The sequence below is a fragment of the Oncorhynchus gorbuscha genome, linkage group LG12 (assembly GCF_021184085.1).
Source record: "Oncorhynchus gorbuscha isolate QuinsamMale2020 ecotype Even-year linkage group LG12, OgorEven_v1.0, whole genome shotgun sequence".
Classification (NCBI taxonomy): domain Eukaryota; kingdom Metazoa; phylum Chordata; class Actinopteri; order Salmoniformes; family Salmonidae; genus Oncorhynchus; species Oncorhynchus gorbuscha.
In genome coordinates, this window is record NC_060184.1 from 2,438,440 (window position 1) to 2,454,988 (window position 16,549).

The 16,549-nt window shown below is 45.9% G+C and overlaps 1 protein-coding gene across 1 annotated transcript in view; it reads right to left on the reverse strand.

Annotated features, from left to right (window-relative positions):
• Window positions 1-16,549, reverse strand: part of LOC123991477 (intersectin-2-like) — a 137,106-nt gene that overhangs the window by 11,601 nt on the left and 108,956 nt on the right. The gene's annotated exons all lie outside the window — the stretch shown is intronic.

Genomic DNA, 16,549 nt, shown 5'->3' on the forward strand with positions numbered 1-16,549 from the left:
TATAGAGGGGTTATAGAGGGGTCACACCCAGGTTATAGAGGGGTTATAGAGGGGTCACACCCAGGTTATAGAGGGGTTATAGAGGGGTCACACCCAGGTTATAGAGGTTATAGAGGGGTTATAGAGGGGTAGACACCCAGGTTATAGAGGGGTTATAGAGGGGGGTCACACCCAGGTTATAGAGGGGTTATAGAGGGGTCACACCCAGGTTATAGAGGGGTTATAGAGGGGTCACACCCAGGTTATAGAGGGGTTATAGAGGGGTCACACCCAGGTTATAGAGGGGTTATAGAGGGGTCACACCCAGGTTATAGAGGGGTTATAGATAGGTTATAGAGGGGTTATAGAGGGGTCACACCCAGGTTATAGAGTTATAGAGGGGTCACACCCAGGTTATAGAGGGGTTATAGAGGGGTCACACCCAGGTTATAGAGGGGGTTATAGAGGGGGTCACACCCAGGTTATAGAGGGGGTTATAGAGGGGTCACACCCAGGTTATAGAGGGGTTATAGAGGGGTCACACCCAGGTTAGGTTATATAGAGGGGTTATAGAGGGGTCACACCCAGGTTATAGAGGGGTTATAGAGGGGTCACACCCAGGTTATAGAGGGGTTTATAGAGGGGAACCACACCCAGGTTATAGAGGGGTTATAGAGGGGGGTTATAGAGGGGTTATAGAGGGGGTTATAGAGGGGTTATAGGGGTCACACCCAGGTTATAGAGGGGTTATAGAGGGGTCACACCCAGGTTATAGAGGGGTTATAGAGGGGAGGGGTTATAGAGGGGTTTATAGAGGGGGGGTCACACCCAGGTTATAGAGGGGTTATAGAGGGTTGTCACACCCAGGTTATAGAGGGGTTATAGAGGGGCCACACCCAGGTTATAGAGGGGTTATAGAGGGGTTATAGAGGGGTCACACCCAGGTTATAGAGGGGTTATAGAGGGGCCACACCCAGGTTATAGAGGGGTTATAGAGGGGTCACACCCAGGTTATAGAGTGGTTATAGAGGGGTCACACCCAGGTTATAGAGGGATTATAGAGGGGCCACACCCAGGTTATAAAGGGGTTATAGAGGGGTTACAGAGGGGTTATAGAGGGGTTATAGAGGGGTCACACCCAGGTTATAGAGGGGTTATAGAGGGGTTATAGAGGGGTCACACCCAGGTTATAGAGGGATTATAGAGGGGTCACACCCAGGTTATAGAGGGGTTATAGAGGGGATATAGAGGGGTTATAGAGGGGTCACACCCAGGTTATAGAGGGGTTATAGAGGGGTTACACCCAGGTTATAGAGGGATTAGAGGGGTCACACCCAGGTTATAGAGGGGTTATAGAGGGTTTACAGAGGGGTTATAGAGGGGTTATAGAGGGGTCACACCCAGGTTATAGAGGGGTTATAGAGGGGTCACTCCCAGGTTATAGAGGGGTTACAGAGGGGTCACACCCAGGTTATAGAGGGGTTATAGAGGGGTCACACCCAGGTTATAGAGGGGTTATAGAGGGGTCACTCCCAGGTTATAGAGGGATTATAGAGGGGTCACACCCAGGTTATAGAGGGATTATAGAGGGGTCACACCCAGGTTATAGAGGGATTATAGAGGGTTATAGAGGGGTCACTCCCAGGTTATAGAGGGATTATAGAGGGGTCACACCCAGGTTATAGTGGGATTATAGAGGGGCCACACCCAGGTTATAGAGGGGTTATAGAGGGGTTATAGAGGGGTCACACCCAGGGTACAGAGGGGTTATAGAGAGGTCACAAACAGGTTATAGAGGGGTTATAGAGGGGTCACACCCAGGGTACAGAGGGGTTATAGAGAGGTCACAACCAGGTTATAGAGGAATTATAGAGGGGATATAGAGGGGTTATAGAGGGGTCACACCCAGGTTATAGAGGGGTTATAGAGGGGTCACACCCAGGTTATAGAGGGGTCACACCCAGGTTATAGAGGGGTTATAGAGGGGATATAGAGGGGTTATAGAGGGGTTATATAGGGGTCACACCCAGGTTATAGAGGGGTCACACCCAGGTTATAGAGGGGTTATAGAGGTTATAGGGTTATAGGGGATATAGAGGGGTTATAGAGGGGTTATAGAGGGGTCACACCCAGGTTATAGAGGGGTTATAGAGGGGTTATAGAGGGGTCACACCCAGGTTAGAGGGGTTAGAGGGGTTATAGAGGGGTTATAGAGGGGTCACACCCAGGTTATAGAGGGGTTATAGGGGTTATAGAGGGGTCACACCCAGGTTATAGAGGGGTTATAGAGGGGTCACACCCAGGTTATAGAGGGGTTATAGAGGGGGGTTATAGAGGGATTATAGAGGGGTCACACCCAGGTTATAGAGGGGAGGGGGGTTATAGAGGGGTTATAGAGGGGTTATAGAGGGGTTATAGAGGGGTTATAGAGGGGTTATAGAGGGGTTAGGGGTCACACCCAGGTTATAGAGGTTATAGAGGGGTTATAGAGGGGGATTATAGAGGGGTCACACCCAGGTTATAGAGGGGTTATAGGGGTTATAGGGTAGATAGGGGTTATAGAGGGGTCACACCCAGGTTATAGAGGGGTTATAGAGGGGTCACACCCAGGTTATAGAGGGGTTATAGAGGGGTTATAGAGGGGTCAGGGGTCACCCAGGTTATAGAGGGGTTATAGAGGGGTTATAGAGGGGTCACACCCAGGTTATAGAGGGTTATAGAGGGGTTAGAGGGGTCACACCCAGGTTATAGAGGGGTTATAGAGGGGTCACACCCAGGTTATAGAGGGGTTATAGAGGGGTTATAGAGGGGTCACACCCAAGTTATAGAGGGGTTACAGTGGGGTCATACCCAGGTTATAGAGGGGTCATACCCAGGTTATAGAGGGGTCACACCCAGGTTATAGAGGGGTCACACCCAGGTTATAGAGGGGTCACACCCAGGTTATAGAGGGGTCACACCCAGGATATAGAGGGGTCACACCCAGGTTATAGAGGGGTCACACACCATGATTTTAGAAAGGTTTACAAATTAATTCAAAATGAAAAGCTGAGTCAATAAGTTTTCAATTCCTATGTTATGACAAGCCTCATTAAGTTCAGGAGTAAACATTTGCTTAACAAGTCACATAATAAGTTGTATGGAATTGGTAGATGAGTGAAACAAAAAAGAATACATTGAATACTCCTTTGAGCCTGGTGAAGTTATTAATTACACTGGATGGTGTATCAATACACCCAGTCACTACAAAGATACAGGCGTCCTTCCTAACTTAGTTGCCGGAGAGGAAGGAAACTGCTCAGGGATTTCACCATGAGGCCAATAGTGACTTTAAAACAGTTACAGAGTTTAATGGCTGTGAGAGGAGAAAACTGAGGATGGATCAACAACATTGTAGTTACTCCACAATACTAACCTAAATGACAGAGTGAAAGAAGGAAGCCTGTACAGAACACAAATATTATGTTTGCAATAAGTCACTAAAAGAAAACTGGTAAAAATGTCTAAAGAAATTAACTTTGTCCTGAATACAAAGCGTTACATTTGGGGCAAATCCAATACAACACATTACTGAGTACCACTCTCCTATACATTACTGAGTACCACTCTCCTATACATTACTGAGTACCACTCTCCAACACAACACATTACTGAGTACCACTCTCCAATACATTACTGAGTACCACTCTCCAATACAACACATTACTGAGTACCACTCCAATACAACACATTACTGAGTACCACTCTCCAATACAACACATTACTGAGTACCACTCTCCAATACAACACATTACTGAGTACCACTCTCCTATACAACACATTACTGAGTACCACTCTCCAATACAACACATTACTGAGTACCACTCTCCAATACAACCTATTACTGAGTACCACTCTCCAATACAACACATTACTGAGTACCACTCTCCAATACAACGCATTACTGAGTACCACTCTCCAATACAACACATTACTGAGTACCACTCCAATACAACACATTACTGAGTACCACTCTCCAATACAACACATTACTGAGTACCACTCTCCAATACAACACATTACTGAGTACCACTCTCCAATACAACACATTACTGAGTACCACTCTCCAATACAACACATTACTGAGTACCACTCTCCAATACAACACATTACTGAGTACCACTCTCCAATACAACACATTACTGAGTACCACTCTCCAATACAACACATTACTGAGTACCACTCTCCAATACAACACATTACTGAGTACCACTCTCCAATACAACACATTACTGAGTACCACTCTCCAACAGAACCCATTACTGAGTACCACTCTTTATGTTTTCAAGCATGGTTGTTGCTCCATCTTGTTATGGGTAAGATTGTCATCGGCAAGGACGAGAGAGTTTTTTAGGATGAAAAGAAACGGAATAGAGCAAAGCACAGGCACAATCCTAGACGAAAACCTGGTTCAGTCTGTTTTCCACAAGACACTAGGAGACTAATGCACCTTTCAGCAGGACAATAACCTAAAACACAAGGCCAAATCTACACTGGAGTTGCTTAACAGGACAACATCGAATGTTCCTGAGTGGCCGAATTATGGTTTTGACTTAAATCTACTTAAATCTACTTAAATCTACGGCAGAACTTGAACATGGCTGTCTAGCAATGATCAACAATCAACTTGACAGAGCTTGAGTCAATCACCACCTTCCGGAGACACCTGAAACCCCACCTCTTTAAGGAATACCTAGGATAGGATAAGTAATCCTCTCCCCCCCCCCTTTAAGATTTAGATGCACTATTGTAAAGTGACTGTTCCACTGGATGTCATAAGGTGAATGCACCAATTTGTAAGTCGCTCTGGATAACAGCGTCTGCTAAATGACTTAAATGTAAATGTAAATGTCTTGAAGAGTGGTAAACATGTGCAAATATATATTATTATATATAAATATTAAACAATCCAGGTGTGGAAAGCTATTTTACCCAGAAAGACTCACAGCAGTAATCGCTGCCAACAGTGATTCCAACATGTATTGACTCAGGAGTGTGAATACTTATGGAAATGTGATCTTTGTACAGTATATTTCATTTTCCATAATTTCAAAAACATGTTTTCACTTTGTCATTATTGGGTATTGTGTGTAGATGGGTGATCATTGTTACTTATTTCTTAGATTTTGAATGCAGGAATAAGTTGAGGGGTATGAATACATTCTGAAGGCACTGTAACTGCTTTAATGTCTTTGGACCCCAAAGAGTAGCTGTTGCCTTGGCAGGAACTAATGGGGATCCATAATAAACCCCCAGGAAGAGTAGCTGCTGCCTTGACAGGAACTAATGGGGATCCATAATAAACCCCAGGAAGAGTAGCTGCTGCCTTGACAGGAACTAATGGGGATCCATAACAAACCCCAGGAAGAGTAGCTGCTGCCTTGGCAGGAACTAATGGGAATCCATAATAAACCCCAGGAAGAGTAGCTGCTGCCTTGGCAGGAACTAATGGGGATCCAAAACCCCAGAAGAGTAGCTGCTGCCTTGGCAGGAACTAATGGGGATCCATAATAAACCCCAGGAAGAGTAGCTGCTGCCTTGGCAATAACTAATGGGGATCCATAATAAACCCCAGGAAGAGTAGCTGCTGCCTTGGCAGGAACTAATGGGGATCCATAATAAACCCCAGGAAGAGTAGCTGCTGCCTTGGCAGGAACTAATGGGGATCCATAATAAACCCCAGGAAGAGTAGCTGCTGCCTTGGCAGGAACTAATGGGGATCCATAATAAACCCCAGGAAGAGTAGCTGCTGCCTTGGCAAGAACTAATGGGGATCCATAATAAACCCCAGGAAGAGTAGCTGCTGCCTTGGCAGGAACTAATGGGGATCCATAATAAACCCCAGGAAGAGTAGCTGCTGCCTTGGCAGGAACTAATGGGGATCCATAATAAACCCCAGGAAGAGTAGCTGCTGCCTTGGCAGGAACTAATGGGGATCCATAATAAACCCCAGGAAGAGTAGCTGCTGCCTTGGCAGAAACTAATGGGGATCCATAATAAACCTCAGGAAGAGTAGCTGCTGCCTTGGCAGAAACTAATGGGGATCCATAATAAACCCCAGGAAGAGTAGCTGCTGCCTTGGCAGAAATTAATGGGGATCCATAATAAACCCCAGGAAGAGTAGCTGCTGCCTTGACAGGAACTAATGGGGATCCATAATAAACCCCAGGAAGAGTAGCTGCTGACTTGACAGGAACTAATGGGGATCCATAACAAACCCCAGGAAGAGTAGCTGCTGCCTTGACAGGAACTAATGGGGATCCATAACAAACCCCAGGAAGAGTAGCTGCTGCCTTGACAGGAACTAATGGGGATACATAATAAACCACAGGAAGAGTAGCTGCTGCCTTGACAGGAACTAATGGGGATCCATAATAAACCCCAGGAAGAGTAGCTGCTGCCTTGGCAGAAACTAATGGGGATCCATAATAAACCACAGGAAGAGTAACTTCTGCAGGAACTAATGGGGATCATAATAAACCACAGGAAGAGTAGTTGCTGCCTTGGCAGGAACTAATGGGGATCCATCATAAACCCCAGGAAGAGTAGCTGCTGCAGTAACTAATGGGGATCCATAATAAACCCCAGGAAGAGTAGCTGCTGCCTTGGCAGGAACTAATGGGGATCCATAATAAACCCCAGGAAGAGTAGCTGATGCCTTGACAGGAACTAATGGGGATCCATAATAAACCCCAGGAAGAGTAGCTGCTGCCTTGACAGGAACTAATGGGGATCCATAATAAACCCCAGGAAGAGTAGCTGCTGCCTTGACAGGAACTAATGGGGATCCATAATAAACCCCAGGAAGAGTAGCTGCTGCCTTGGCAGAAACTAATGGGGATCCATAATAAACCACAGGAAGAGTACCTTCTGCAGGAACTAATGGGGATCATAATAAACCACAGGAAGAGTAGTTGCTGCCTTGGCAGGAACTAATGGGGATCCATCATAAACCCCAGGAAGAGTAGCTGCTGCAGGAACTAATGGGGATCCATAATAAACCCCTGGAAGAGTAGCTGCTGCCTTGGCAGGAACTAATGGGGATCCATAATAAACCCCAGGAAGAGTAGCTGCTGCCTTGACAGGAACTAATGGGGATCCATAATAAACCCCAGGAAGAGTAGCTGCTGCCTTGGCAGAAACTAATGGGGATCCATAATAAACCACAGGAAGAGTACCTTCTGCAGGAACTAATGGGGATCATAATAAACCACAGGAAGAGTAGTTGCTGCCTTGGCAGGAACTAATGGGGATCCATCATAAACCCCAGGAAGAGTAGCTGCTGCAGGAACTAATGGGGATCCATAATAAACCCCTGGAAGAGTAGCTGCTGCCTTGGCAGGAACTAATGGGGATCCATAATAAACCCCAGGAAGAGTAGCTGCTGCCTTGACAGGAACTAATGGGGATCCATAATAAACCCCAGGAAGAGTAGCTGCTGCAGGAACTAATGGGGATCCATAATAAACCCCAGGAAGAGTAGCTGCTGCCTTGGCAGGAACTAATGGGGATCCATAATAAACCCCAGGAAGAGTAGCTGCTGCCTTGGCAGGAACTAATGGGGATCAATAATAAACCACAGGAAGAGTAGCTGCTGCCTTGACAGGAACTAATAGGGATACATAATAAACCACAGGAAGAGTAGCTGCTGCCTTGACAGGAACTAATGGGGATCCATAATAAACCCCAGGAAGAGTAGCTGCTGCCTTGACAGGAACTAATGGGGATCCATAATAAACCCCAGGAAGAGTAGCTGCTGCCTTGGCAGAAACTAATGGGGATCCATAATAAACCACAGGAAGAGTACCTTCTGCAGGAACTAATGGGGATCATAATAAACCACAGGAAGAGTAGTTGCTGCCTTGGCAGGAACTAATGGGGATCCATCATAAACCCCAGGAAGAGTAGCTGCTGCAGGAACTAATGGGGATCCATAATAAACCCCTGGAAGAGTAGCTGCTGCCTTGGCAGGAACTAATGGGGATCCATAATAAACCCCAGGAAGAGTAGCTGCTGCCTTGACAGGAACTAATGGGGATCCATAATAAACCCCAGGAAGAGTAGCTGCTGCAGGAACTAATGGGGATCCATAATAAACCCCAGGAAGAGTAGCTGCTGCCTTGGCAGGAACTAATGGGGATCCATAATAAACCCCAGGAAGAGTAGCTGCTGCCTTGACAGGAACTAATGGGGATCCATAATAAACCCCAGGAAGAGTAGCTGCTGCCTTGGCAGGAACTAATGGGGATCCATAATAAACCACAGGAAGAGTAGCTGCTGCAGGAACTAATGGGGATCCATAATAAACCCCAGGAAGAGTAGCTGCTGCCTTGGCATAAACTAATGGGGATACATAATAAACCACAGGAAGAGGAGCTGCTGCCTTGGCAGGAACTAATGGGGATCCATAATAAACCCCAGGAAGAGTAGCTGCTGCCTTGGCAGAAACTAATGGGGATCCATAATAAACCACAGGAAGAGTACCTTCTGCAGGAACTAATGGGGATCATAATAAACCACAGGAAGAGTAGTTGCTGCCTTGGCAGGAACTAATGGGGATCCATCATAAACCCCAGGAAGAGTAGCTGCTGCAGGAACTAATGGGGATCCATAATAAACCCCAGGAAGAGTAGCTGCTGCCTTGACAGGAACTAATGGGGATCCATAATAAACCCCAGGAAGAGTAGCTGCTGCCTTGGCAGAAACTAATGGGGATCCATAATAAACCACAGGAAGAGTAGCTGCTGCCTTGGCAGGAACTAATGGGGATCCATAATAAACCCCAGGAAGAGTAGCTGCTGCCTTGACAGGAACTAATGGGGATCCATAATAAACCCCAGGAAGAGTAGCTGCTGCCTTGACAGGAACTAATGGGGATCCATAATAAACCCCAGGAAGAGTAGCTGCTGCCTTGGCAGAAACTAATGGGGATCCATAATAAACCACAGGAAGAGTACCTTCTGCAGGAACTAATGGGGATCATAATAAACCACAGGAAGAGTAGTTGCTGCCTTGGCAGGAACTAATGGGGATCCATCATAAACCCCAGGAAGAGTAGCTGCTGCAGGAACTAATGGGGATCCATAATAAACCCCTGGAAGAGTAGCTGCTGCCTTGGCAGGAACTAATGGGGATCCATAATAAACCCCAGGAAGAGTAGCTGCTGCCTTGACAGGAACTAATGGGGATCCATAATAAACCCCAGGAAGAGTAGCTGCTGCAGGAACTAATGGGGATCCATAATAAACCCCAGGAAGAGTAGCTGCTGCCTTGGCAGGAACTAATGGGGATCCATAATAAACCCCAGGAAGAGTAGCTGCTGCCTTGACAGGAACTAATGGGGATCCATAATAAACCCCAGGAAGAGTAGCTGCTGCCTTGGCAGGAACTAATGGGGATCCATAATAAACCACAGGAAGAGTAGCTGCTGCAGGAACTAATGGGGATCCATAATAAACCCCAGGAAGAGTAGCTGCTGACTTGGCATAAACTAATGGGGATCCATAATAAACCACAGGAAGAGTAGCTGCTGCCTTGGCAGGAACTAATGGGGATCCATAATAAACCCCAGGAAGAGTAGCTGCTGCCTTGGCAGAAACTAATGGGGATCCATAATAAACCACAGGAAGAGTAGCTGCTGCCTTGACAGGAACTAATAGGGATACATAATAAACCACAGGAAGAGTAGCTGCTGCCTTGACAGGAACTAATGGGGATCCATAATAAACCCCAGGAAGAGTAGCTGCTGCCTTGACAGGAACTAATGGGGATCCATAATAAACCTCAGGAAGAGTAGCTGCTGCCTTGGCAGGAACTAATGGGGATCCATAATAAACCACAGGAAGAGTAGCTGCTGCAGGAACTAATGGGGATCCATAATAAACCCCAGGAAGAGTAGCTGCTGCCTTGGCATAAACTAATGGGGATACATAATAAACCACAGGAAGAGTAGCTGCTGCCTTGGCAGGAACTAATGGGGATCCATAATAAACCCCAGGAAGAGTAGCTGCTGCCTTGGCAGAAACTAATGGGGATCCATAATAAACCACAGGAAGAGTACCTTCTGCAGGAACTAATGGGGATCATAATAAACCACAGGAAGAGTAGTTGCTGCAGGAACTAATGGGGATCCATAATAAACCCCAGGAAGAGTAGCTGCTGCCTTGACAGGAACTAATGGGGATCCATAATAAACCCCAGGAAGAGTAGCTGCTGCAGGAACTAATGGGGATCCATAATAAACCCCAGGAAGAGTAGCTGCTGCCTTGGCAGGAACTAATGGGGATCCATAATAAACCCCAGGAAGAGTAGCTGCTGCCTTGGCAGGAACTAATGGGGATCCATAATAAACCACAGGAAGAGTAGCTGCTGCCTTGACAGGAACTAATAGGGATACATAATAAACCACAGGAAGAGTAGCTGCTGCCTTGACAGGAACTAATGGGGATCCATAATAAACCCCAGGAAGAGTAGCTGATGCCTTGACAGGAACTAATGGGGATCCATAATAAACCCCAGGAAGAGTAGCTGCTGCCTTGGCAGGAACTAATGGGGATCCATAATAAACCACAGGAAGAGTAGCTGCTGCAGGAACTAATGGGGATCCATAATAAACCCCAGGAAGAGTAGCTGCTGCCTTGGCATAAACTAATGGGGATACATAATAAACCACAGGAAGAGTAGCTGCTGCCTTGGCAGGAACTAATGGGGATCCATAATAAACCCCAGGAAGAGTAGCTGCTGCCTTGGCAGAAACTAATGGGGATCCATAATAAACCACAGGAAGAGTAGCTGCTGCCTTGACAGGAACTAATGGGGATCCATAATAAACCCCAGGAAGAGTAGCTACTGCCTTGGCAGGAACTAATGGGGATCCATAATAAACCCCAGGAAGAGTAGCTACTGCCTTGATAGGAACTAATGGGGATCCATAATAAACCACAGGAAGAGTAGCTGCTGCAGGAACTAATGGGGATCCATAATAAACCCCAGGAAGAGTAGCTGCTGCCTTGGCAGGAACTAATGGGGATCCATAATAAACCCCAGGAAGAGTAGCTGCTGCCTTGACAGGAACTAATGGGGATCCATAATAAACCCCAGGAAGAGTAGCTGCTGCAGGAACTAATGGGGATCCATAATAAACCCCAGGAAGAGTAGCTGCTGCCTTGGCAGGAACTAATGGGGATCCATAATAAACCCCAGGAAGAGTAGCTGCTGCCTTGGCAGGAACTAATGGGGATCCATAATAAACCACAGGAAGAGTAGCTGCTGCCTTGGCAGGAACTAATGGGGATCCATAATAAATGCCAGGAAGAGTAGCTGCTGCCTTGGCAGGAACTAATGGGGATCCATAATAAACCACATGAAGAGTAGCTGCTGCAGGAACTAATGGGGATCCATAATAAACCACAGGAAGAGTAGCTGCTGCAGGAACTAATGGGGATCCATAATAAACCCCAGGAAGAGTAGCTGCTGCAGGAAATAATGGGGATCCATAATAAACCCCAGGAAGAGCATCTGCTGCCTTGGCAGGAACTAATGGGGATCCATGATAAACCCCAGGAAGAGTAGCTGCTGCCTTGATAGGAACTAATGGGGATCCATAATAAACCACAGGAAGAGTAGCTCCTGCAGGAACTAATGGGGATCCATAATAAACCCCAGGAAGAGTAGCTGCTGCCTTGGCAGGAACTAATGGGGATCCATAATAAACGCCAGGAAGAGTAGCTGCTGCCTTGGCAGGAACTAATGGGGATCCATAATAAACCATAGGAAGAGTAGCTGCTGCATGAACTAATGGGGATCCATAATAAACCACATGAAGAGTAGCTGCTGCAGGAACTAATGGGGATCCATAATAAACCCCAGGAAGAGTAGCTGCTGCAGGAACTAATAGGGATCCATAATAAACCCCAGGAAGAGTAGCTGCTGCAGGAACTAATAGGGATCCATAATAAACCCCAGGAAGAGTAGCTACTGCCTTGATAGGAACTAATGGGGATCCATAATAAACCACAGGAAGAGTAGCTGCTGCAGGAACTAATGGGGATCCATAATAAACCCCAGGAAGAGTAGCTGCTGCCTTGGCAGGAACGAATGGGGATCCATAATAAACCCCAGGAAGAGTAGCTGCTGCCTTGACAGGAACTAATGGGGATCCATAATAAACCACAGGAAGAGTAGCTCCTGCAGGAACTAATGGGGATCCATAATAAACCCCAGGAAGAGTAGCTGCTGCCTTGGCAGGAACTAATGGGGATCCATAATAAACGCCAGGAAGAGTAGCTGCTGCCTTGGCAGGAACTAATGGGGATCCATAATAAACCATAGGAAGAGTAGCTGCTGCATGAACTAATGGGGATCCATAATAAACCACATGAAGAGTAGCTGCTGCAGGAACTAATGGGGATCCATAATAAACCCCAGGAAGAGTAGCTGCTGCAGGAACTAATAGGGATCCATAATAAACCCCAGGAAGAGTAGCTGCTGCAGGAACTAATAGGGATCCATAATAAACCCCAGGAAGAGTAGCTACTGCCTTGATAGGAACTAATGGGGATCCATAATAAACCACAGGAAGAGTAGCTGCTGCAGGAACTAATGGGGATCCATAATAAACCCCAGGAAGAGTAGCTGCTGCCTTGGCAGGAACTAATGGGGATCCATAATAAACCCCAGGAAGAGTAGCTGCTGCCTTGACAGGAACTAATGGGGATCCATAATAAACCCCAGGAAGAGTAGCTGCTGCAGGAACTAATGGGGATCCATAATAAACCCCAGGAAGAGTAGCTGCTGCCTTGGCAGGAACTAATGGGGATCCATAATAAACCCCAGGAAGAGTAGCTGCTGCCTTGGCAGGAACTAATGGGGATCCATAATAAACCACAGGGAAGAGGAACTAATGGGGATCCATAATAAACCACAGGAAGAGTAGCTGCTGCCTTGGCAGGAACTAATGGGGATCCATAATAAATGCCAGGAAGAGTAGCTGCTGCCTTGGCAGGAACTAATGGGGATCCATAATAAACCACATGAAGAGTAGCTGCTGCAGGAACTAATGGGGATCCATAATAAACCACAGGAAGAGTAGCTGCTGCAGGAACTAATGGGGATCCATAATAAACCCCAGGAAGAGTAGCTGCTGCAGGAAATAATGGGGATCCATAATAAACCCCAGGAAGAGCATCTGCTGCCTTGGCAGGAACTAATGGGGATCCATGATAAACCCCAGGAAGAGTAGCTGCTGCCTTGATAGGAACTAATGGGGATCCATAATAAACCACAGGAAGAGTAGCTCCTGCAGGAACTAATGGGGATCCATAATAAACCCCAGGAAGAGTAGCTGCTGCCTTGGCAGGAACTAACGGGGATCCATAAAAACGCCAGGAAGAGTAGCTGCTGCCTTGGCAGGAACTAATGGGGATCCATAATAAACGCCAGGAAGAGTAGCTGCTGCCTTGGCAGGAACTAATGGGGATCCATAATAAACCATAGGAAGAGTAGCTGCTGCATGAACTAATGGGGATCCATAATAAACCACAGGAAGAGTAGCTGCTGCAGGAACTAATGGGGATCCATAATAAACCCCAGGAAGAGTAGCTGCTGCAGGAACTAATGGGGATCCATAATAAACCACAGGAAGAGTAGCTGCTGCAGGAACTAATAGGGATCCATAATAAACCCCAGGAAGAGTAGCTGCTGCCTTGATAGGAACTAATGGGGATCCATAATAAACCACAGGAAGAGTAGCTTCCTCTTTAGTGGGTAAAGAGGGGTATAGTGTGGTATATAGGGTATAGTGGGGTATAGAAGGGTATAGAGGTTATAGTGGGTATAGTGAGTAAAGAGGGTATAGAGGGTATAGAGGCTATATAGTGTATATAGGGGTATAGTGGGGTATAGAGGCTATATAGTGTATAGAGGGGTATAGAAGAATATAGTGGGTATAGTGGGTAGAGGGTATAGAGGAGCATATAAGCTATAGAGTGGTATAGAGTGGTATAGAGTGGTATAGTGGGTAGAGGGTATAGAGGAGATTTGAGGCTATAGAGTGGTATAGAGTGGTATAGTGGGTAGAGGAGCATAGAGGAGATTAGTGGTATAGAGTGGTATAGTGGGTAGAGGCTACAGAGGCTATAGAGTGCTATTGAGTGGTATAGAGTGGTATAGTGGGTAGAGGAGCATAGAGGAGATTAGTGGCTATAGAGTGGTATAGTGGGTAGAGGCTATAGAGGCTATAGAGTGCTATTGAGTGGTATAGTGGGTAGAGGCTATAGAGGCTATAGAGTGGTATAGTGGGTAGAGGGTATAGAGTGGTATAGAGTGGTATAGTGGGTAGAGGCTATAGAGGCTATAGAGTGGTGTAGTGGGTATAGTGGGTATAGAGTGTATAGAGGCTACAGAGTGGTATAGAGTGGTATAGTGGGTAGAGGGTATAGAGTGGTATAGTGGGTAGAGTGGTATAGAGGCTACAGAGTGGTATAGAGTGGTATAGTGGGTAGAGGGTATAGAGTGGTATAGTGGGTAGAGTGTATAGAGGCTACAGAGTGGTATAGAGTGGTATAGTGGGTAGAGGGTATAGAGGAGATTAGAGGCTATAGAGTGGTATAGAGTGGTATAGTGGGTATAGTGGGTAGAGGGTATAGGGGCTATATAGTGGTATAGTGGGTATAGAGTGGTATAGTGGGTATAGAGTGGTATAGTGGGTATAGTGGGTAGAGGGTATAGAGGCTATAGAGTGGTATAGTGGGTAGAGGGTATAGAGGCTATAGAGTGGTATAGTGGGTAGAGGGTATAGAGGCTATAGAGTGGTATAGTGGGTATAGTGGGTAGAGGGTATAGAGGCTATAGAGTGGTATAGTGGGTATAGTGGGTAGAGGGTATAGAGGCTATAGAGTGATATAGTGGGGTATAGAGGCTATAGAGTGGTATAGTGGGTAGAGGGTATATAGAGTGGTATAGAGTGGTATAGAGTGGTATAGAGTGGTATATTGGGTAGAGTGTATAGAGGCTACAGGCTATAGAGTGGTATAGTGGGTAGAGGGTATAGAGGCTATAAGAGTGGTATATTGGGTAGAGGGTATAGAGGCTATAGATGGGTGGTATACCCACTAGAGGCCATGTATAGAGGCTATAGAGTGGTATAGTGGGTAGAGGGAGAGGCTATAGAGAGGCTATAGAGTGAGGCTATAGAGTGGTATAGGGGTAGAGGGTATAGAGGCTATAGAGTGGTATATTAGAGGCTATAGAGTGGTATAGAGGCTATAGAGTGGTATATTGGGTAGAGTGGTATAGAGGCTATAGAGTGGTATAGTGGGTATATTGGGTAGAGTGGTATAGAGGCTATAGAGTGGTATAGAGTGGTATAGTAGAGGGTAGAGGGTATAGAGGTATATAGTGGGTAGAGTGTATAGAGGCTACAGAGTGGTATAGAGTGGTATAGTGGCTATAGAGGGTATAGAGTGGTATAGTGGGTAGAGTGGTATAGAGGCTACAGAGTGGTATAGAGTGGTATAGTGGGTAGAGTGGTATAGAGTGGTATAGTAGTGGGTAGAGTGTATAGAGGCTACAGAGTGGTATAGATGTTTGGTTATAGTGGGTAGAGGGTATAGAGGCTATAGAGTGGTATAGAGTGGTATAGAGGCTATAGAGTGGTATAGAGTGGTATAGAGGCTATAGAGTGGTATAGAGGCTATAGAGGCTATAGAGTGGTATAGAGTGGTATAGTAGTAGAGGGTATAGAGGCTATAGAGTGGTATAGAGTGGTATAGTGGGTAGAGTGTATAGAGGCTATAGAGTGGTATAGAGTGGTATAGTGGGTAGAGGGTATAGATATATATAATAATAATAGGATATATTGACATATGTTATAATAAGAGGGTGTAGATATAGATGCCATTTAGTGAGGATGTTTGACATTCCTGTTATAGTGGGTAGAGGGTTAGAGTCATAGAGTGGTATACATTATAGAGGCTATAGAGTGGTATAGAATAGACCCACTATAGAGTGGTATAGAGCCATGCTCTACCAACTGAGCTACAGAAGGACCATAGAGTGGTATAGTGGGTAGAGGGTATAGAGGCTATATAGAGTGGTATAGGGTGGTATAGAGGCTATAGAGTGGTATAGAGTGGTATAGAGTGGTATAGTGGGTAGAGGGTATAGAGGCTATAGAGTGGTATAGAGGGTATAGAGTGGTATAGAGTGGTATAGAGTGAGGATGTTTGACATTCCTGTTATAGTGGGTAGAGGGTGTAGAGGCTATAGAGTGGTATAGAGTGAGGATGTTTGACATCCCTGTTATAGTGGGTTGACGCCCCTCAAATAGAGACGTATCAGATTTGAGTCTGGTCAGTGTTATTACCTGGCCCAGATAGAAACGCATAGTGTAGATGGTACAGGTAGACATGCATTTTATAGATCATGTTTGTGGTCAATTCCATTTCAATTCAGAAAGTACAATGACATTCCAATTCTGATTCTGTTCCAATACGTTTCAATGAGGAAAATGTAGATATCATTTCGGGTTTAC